Raw genomic sequence first — 7325 nt, forward strand, 5'->3', positions numbered from 1 at the left:
TTTGTAAATTTATGTTAAAATTAAATAATTTTATTTTATGAAAAATAAATTAGCATAATCATATAAAATAGTTTTCAAATTTTGTAATATGGCTATTTACATATTTCACTACTTAGTATGAACTTGTGGCATTGGACTACCAATTCATGAGTAAGAGATTACATAGATCCTTAGGTGGGTAAGCCACAAGGGCAAATGAATATATATAGATATATTATAATAATGTGAATTCAAGAATTTTATGATTTTATCTATTCAAAGTATTATTTTAAATCAGATGGCTTTACGACTTTTGGGTAGATTAGACTGTTATGTTGCCAACTATAAAATATCAGCATTTTGAATTAATATAAATCCTTGGTATTAAAGAATAAGAAGAAGAATAACGTAAAAATGATGCATAATTTTTTATATTAAAATTTTGAAAAAAAAATTATGAAAATTAGATTAATGAGTTATAAAAGGTTACTCTTCCTCGAACTTGAATAAACTATCAATACAAGTGAATGTTGAATGTATGTTATTGCTGTTGTCTTCGATGTTGTTGGCATAATAAGGTCGAGTATTATGACAATTATCTCTTATGGGAGGTCAAGATGAGACATTTGTAGATGAACTAAGCAATGCTCGAAGGTCAAGGATGTCATTGAGGTGGTCAAGACATTCCTCCTTATTAGTGGGTGAAACAATGCATGAAAGTTAGGGAGGTATTTGAGCGCTGACAAAATAATCATGTATTTGAAAGTGAAAAAGATGCAAATTTGAAGACAACAAGTGGGGAGACATGATAAGGTCATGGAGGTGGTTGAGTGGAGTTAAGACAATCAATTTCATGGAGACGGAGATATCACAACCTGAAAACGATGGGTGAAGCAATATAGGAAAAGTTGCGGAGGCGACTAAGAGAAGCTAAGATGATCCTACTTGCAGAGTTACATATGACACAATTTGAGATAATAAATGAAGGACTTAAAAGACATGGCCACTACAGAAAAGTCAGTCTTCTTTGGTGGAAAATTCCATTGCAAAACAAGCAAAATCAGCTGCAAAATATGATTTGCGACAGGATATATCTCGACGCTAAAAGTCCATCGAAAAAAATATTTGCTTCAGACACAATCCTTCATAAATATTTTGCGGCGGATTTATGATGGATTTAAACTTAAAAAAATACAACTTGTTCATTATAGTTATCCACCACAAATCCATTCTTATTTGTGATGAATTTGTAGTGAAATGTCGCCTTTTTTTTTTTGCAGCGGCATTACATGGGAAAAATTTCCCGTAATTTACGGTGGTATTGTGGCGAAAAAAAATCCGCCACAATTTACCATAGATTTTGGCAACAATTCTGCCACAATTTACAGCGAATTTGTGGCAGTAATTCAACCGCAATTTATGGCGGATTTGTGGCAAAAAATTCATCGTAAATTGCGGCGAATGTTTTAACCACAAACCCAAAAAAAAATGTGTTGTATTGTTGTTTGCGGCGGAATTTCTGTTGCAAATTTGTCAGAAACCTATAGCATAAAAAAAAAAAAAACAGAACCTTATATCAATTATCATTCTTTTCAATAATCACAATCAAAGAAGTTTTAAAGTAATAATTAATAATGGTAATATTTTATCAAACACTGCTACAATAAACATATTGTACAAACTGTTTACAATTATTTTACAATAATACATCACTGTTATAATAAATATTATTCTTAATATCATAAAAAGCAAAATGTATCAAAAAGCTAAGACAATCTAAGTAGAATCTATATCATCACTCTCCTACTCGATCGATGTAGGCGCAGACTGATTTTCATTAATATATTCTCTCAATCTCTAAAGTTCATCTTATATCTGCATATGCATGTCCACTTGTGATTTTTGAACATGCTCTAATTCTATTATATATTAGGTTAATCACATGTTTGATATACAAACTCTCCTAATTGTTTGCAGAGTAGCATAGGTTTGTGAGCTTAATCCATAAACTCATCTCTTCTACCTTTCCGCCTATCGCCTACGACCAAGTATGGTAGTCATAAATATCTATGAAACTCCTAAAGGATTCCTTACTATATCCAGCCTAGCTCTCTCGTATATGTGTATACTAATCCTACAAAATATAACATAAAATTAATCATCATATAATCATCACTTACAATATTTCTCTAAGTATTGTAACATTATATTCTTACATTGGCCCTCTTCGCTCGCTCGTTCGTTCACCCACTATGGTCCTCCTGACTCTTGTAGGTGTGACTTTGTAACTCAACAGCAATGGATTCTTTACCTAGCATCTCCTTCTTCAATATACTTAGATTAACATACATTACTAAATAAATTATTAAAATATGTTAAAATTTTACCAATCATCGTATGTACTTAGTGTGTGGAACTGAACCCCTAGTATGAAGGGAGCTAACTAAACCCCCGACATCAGAAGATCGATTCTATTTATTATGCTCCCTCCTCTTTGTATAATTTGGGCTGCCCCAAGCACAGTTGAAGTCAGCACATACATTCTCTTCAATCAAGAGCAATCGCTCATTAACACAATAATATATTTTTATAGCTGTCAAATAAAGCTTGGAAATCATTTTTTTAGTATGGTATAAATCTATTAAAATATTATTATTTGTCAAGTTTGTCCTTTAAGTAGGCCAACAAATTGATTAAATATTATATTCTATCTTTTTACTTAAAATCTTCGCATCAACAAATAACTCTAAGTGAGTAGTTCACTTATTCCAAATTTATTGTTACATAGTGCACAATAAATTATAGAAGTTTTGTGTCTCCTTATTTGGGATCTCTTTTATATATAATTGAAACTGTAGCATGGTTGCATCATAAATGAAGTCCTCCAAGCTCCTAACTTTATCTTCCTTAACTATGTTAAAATTTGTAGACTGGTCGTATTGAGTCAAAGTGAGATTCACACTCACCATATGAAGTCCAATACCAATATTCTAGAATGAATCCTCTGTGATATAGATTAACAATAATTTTTTTTTAGTGTAAGGTAGGCTTGATTTTTGTGTTTGGAACATGAATAATGGAACTTTCCCTCTAATATAAAGGAGGATAATTAACAACCTATTTAGATGAAAAAATTCACTCCATTGATGAATTCATCTATTAAAGTCTTGCATCCAAGCAACAATCGATTATACATTTAATATATATGATTTCAAATATCCATAACACACTTGGGCTATAAATTCCTACCACTAAACAATGAGATTTGTATCAATTCCTCATGTTTGCATGAATAATCATGTACCACATCAAGAATGTTGTAGTAAAAGGGACAATATCTTAGGAATTGGTAAGTCTTTATCTATGTTTCATAAAGACCTCATTGATGCAAGTATTTATGGATGCTTCATAGCTTTAAGCTTCTTGTGCACTTGCTCTATCTTTAATGATTGGGCTACCTCCATGTGTTGCATTATTTATAGAAGAATAAAAGTAAGTATACTAAAAAAGAGAAAGCAAATAAAAAGGAAATACTACTTGGAACCTCAATATAATATAATATACTAATAGAATATCGCTATAACAAAATCCTAATGTAGCTACATGCCTCACATATGATATTGGCCCAAGCTAAAGAAATAAAGAGTGTGACAACCTCTTAGAACAAAGTCTCATGTAGTTTATCCCTATAGAGCTATCAAGTAGTAATATACAAATAACATATATTATTATGAAATATATAAAAACCAATTTGTTTGATATCATATTGCATTAAGGGGTTGTTTGGATACATGATTTATCTGGATTTGAGAAGGATTTAAGCTAAATCCTTCCAAACAGGATTTAGGGAAATGTTAAATGTCACAACACGTTAAATCCTATATTTCCATCTTTTTTTCTGTAAATCTTGGATTTACTAAATCTAGGAGTTTGGTGAATTTACAGGAATTGGCTGAAGAAGCACTTAAAAGGGAGAATAATCGTTTCCTTCATAACGAGCAAGCTCTCGTCATCTTGGTTCCTTAAGATCCAACAAAAGAATGGCGAGAATGTGTAACTTTGGATCCGACATGAAGGAATGTCGTCAAAGGAGGCAAAGAAGTTATTTAGCGACGCGTTCAAAAATACCTCTCATGCAATTCAAATAACAATGAATAGCTAGAGAAGATGAGATGCAACCCTAGCAACCAACCGGCAGCAGAGGTGAAGTCAAAGAGCAAAGTGAAGTTGAAAAGGAACAGAGGGCAGAGAAACAAAGTCGAAGAGCAGAACAAACAAATGAAATTGATGCATAACCAATTGATTAGATAATGTCAGTTTGCGACAAATTTATGGCGGCGTAGCGTCGGCTTTGAGGTGAAACTTTTTGCTGCAAAGGTCATCCAAAATTTTTGACAAAAATTCTTGCTGTAAATTTGTCAACATTTTTAACAAACAATATTCCGCTGTAAAATCCATCGGAAACTGCCGACTTTCCTATAGTGGGAGTTGACTAAGGGCATTTAAGATTGTCCTCTATCTAGAAATGTAGAAAGTTTGAATATATGATAATGGAATATAAGTGTTAGTAACCTTAATTCATGTGTGATGATATATGAAAACCTTTTGGAAGTGGTTTGCAATTATAAATAATTCAGGAGGCTACATTGTTCTCTTTGAAAGTTTGAGGCTAGCTTTTTAGAAGTGGTAATAGCTACACCAAGGTTTTAGACTTTTTGGTGTCTAATTTTATGTGGAGCTTAAGGGAAGATTATGAGAAAATTATCATGAGTATTCCTGATTATAATTCATATAGAATTTAGGGAAATTTTATATAAGAGTTCTTTCATATTGTAGTATGAAAATTTTGATGTATAGAGGGCAAGATTATGAGAGTTTTAATAGAGCTTTTTAAAATGAGAGAGTAGAAAAAATGAAAGTGTAGGAACTTAAAGTGAAGTTTATAATACTTTAAGAAAATGGAATGCAACTAAAAGAAAGAAAACACATTAAAAAGATAACAATAAAATAAAAGTCTCTCTCTAAAGAGGATGATTACATATTACCACACCAAGAAAAAATAATAATTGAATAAGCCTTTTCCAAGGAAGAAGGATGTCTTGTCCAAATTTAATTTTAATTTATAAAAAGAATTATTATATTAGATATTCCTTCCTATTTAAAAGTGCATAATTATTCCTATTAAAGATATTACAAAAGAGAAATAGAAAAAATAATACAAATCATTTATGGGAAAAATGTATGTAATGCTCATCAATTTATGAAAAGCTCTTTATTTTTGATAATTGTTATGAAATTATTATTGTTATTATGAATGAATATTATTGTCATAAAGTTTACATCACAATCAACCAACTATGAAAAAATATTTTGGCTATCTTGATCAAATCTTGAGCGATCAATGATGATTTCAATCACTATGAAGTCATCAATTTAAAAACCCTCATTAGGAAAAATTATTCCGTCAGGTTACCTGACGTAGAGTTACATCAGGTAGCCTATAATATGTCGCCACGTGCACTTATTCTTTACCGCACGGCCCGACGACCCGACCTGGAACGGACCCGGGAGTTTGCGTAGCTCGGTATTGGTCGATTTTGCTCTACAAAAATGAAAAATACTATTATGTGAAGACCAATACCTAGTTCAATACCGATCAATACCGAGTTCTTTTAGGTATTGCTCGGTATTGCTCTTGACATAGCGGTATTTCTCGTTATTGCCAAGCAATACCGAGTAATGCCTAGCAATACTGAGCAAATACCGAGCAATACGCGAACATAGTAATCCCGGATTCGGTCCGAGTCGGGTCGTCGGGCCGCACTGTAAAGAGTAAGTGCACGTGACGACATATTATAAGCTACCTGATATAGCTCTACGTGAGGTAACCTAACTGAATAATTTTTCCCTTTTCTAAAGGGCCTTAGACAAAATCTAGAAAGAAGGAACATGAAAAATTTGGCCTTTCTTCTCTCTTATTTTCTTTTTGGATATAATATAAGGATGAAAGGTCGGATACTTTATTAAGTCAAGAAATCAAGCAATCATTTAATTATATCCATCCCCTTCTTGTTATGGGCTGTCCTCTTTTGTTTACATCATTTAGTAATAGAGCTAAAAGTTTGTACATCTAATATTTAAATATTTGTTTACATCTTTATCATTTGAGAACATTAAATATTTAATTTAAATTTTGAGTAAAAATAAGAATAAGCTAATAATAATATTGAATCAGGGATGGAATCATGAAGAGCTCAAAATGGATAATTATTCACCCTAAAACTTTTTTTCTTATAAGAATAAATATTTCAACTATTTTATTTAACTTCAATAAATGCAATTAGTCAAATTCTAAGAAAAAAATTACTTTTTATATTTTATATTATTATTATTATTATTTTGAGACATTTATTTTATATTATAGATTATATATTTTATTAAAATAAGCCATTAATTTGACTAATAGAATATTTTAGGATAGAATTTTAAAAAATTTAAATTATATTTATATATAAATTTAACGTTAACGTTTTCTTTTAATGACATTAAAGTGTAGCATACCTAAATAGCGCTAATGTTAAACAGCTTAAAAGTTTATTCAAAACGCAGAAGTTGCAACGCGACTCCACTGGGGATCGAACCCAGAATCTCTGGTTCCGTAGACCAGCGCCTTATCCATTGGGCCATGGAGTCACAATTGGTCAAGCGAGCTAAACAATTTAATTTAAACAATTATATATAACAGCCCTTTTTTATAATAAAATATGCAATTTGCTAACAATATGCAGTTTTTAATAGTTATAAGAGCAAAAAAAAAAAAAGTCTTACTTTAAAAATAAAAAATTTAAGTATATTGAAAGTGGCCCTTCTCATTTGATTATGAAGGTTTCATTTGAGACAACTTCTTTGTTGCTTTCTAAATTTTTTTTTGTTAAAAATTTTTTAATTTAAGAAAATTTGGTACTTAAATGCCGTTTTAAAAAGCAACAAAGAAACTGTCTCAAACAAAGCCTAACTTGATGTGAATACATTTATTAATATATTATAATCAATTAGAAGCGTCGGAGCTTTCCTGAATAAAGTAAGCTATTATTATAAATCATGTATCATTTTGTATTATATATATTTCATTAACTTAAATGCTTTATTTAAATAATATTGAAATTATTAATTGTTAAAAAACTGTAAGAATTTAATTTAGACTATGATTGTCCTATTTAATTTATAATTTATAAATTAATGTATAAAGGCTTGTTCTGATTCTTCTGAACCTCATATTGAGAGTTAGAAAAATATCTTTTAAATATATTATAAATTAAAAATTACTTAATATATAAGATATTTTT

General features: G+C 30.4%; 1 non-coding gene across 1 annotated transcript; it reads right to left on the bottom strand.

Annotated features, from left to right (window-relative positions):
- Positions 1-6599: 6599 nt before the first annotated feature.
- On the bottom strand, positions 6600-6672 carry TRNAR-ACG. The gene has a single exon. It is a non-coding gene; the product is annotated as a tRNA-Arg (tRNA).
- Between the last annotated feature and the right edge of the window lie 653 nt (positions 6673-7325).

The sequence above is a fragment of the Dendrobium catenatum genome, unplaced genomic scaffold, assembly GCF_001605985.2.
Source record: "Dendrobium catenatum unplaced genomic scaffold, ASM160598v2 fragScaff_scaffold_716, whole genome shotgun sequence".
Lineage (NCBI taxonomy): Eukaryota > Viridiplantae > Streptophyta > Magnoliopsida > Asparagales > Orchidaceae > Dendrobium > Dendrobium catenatum.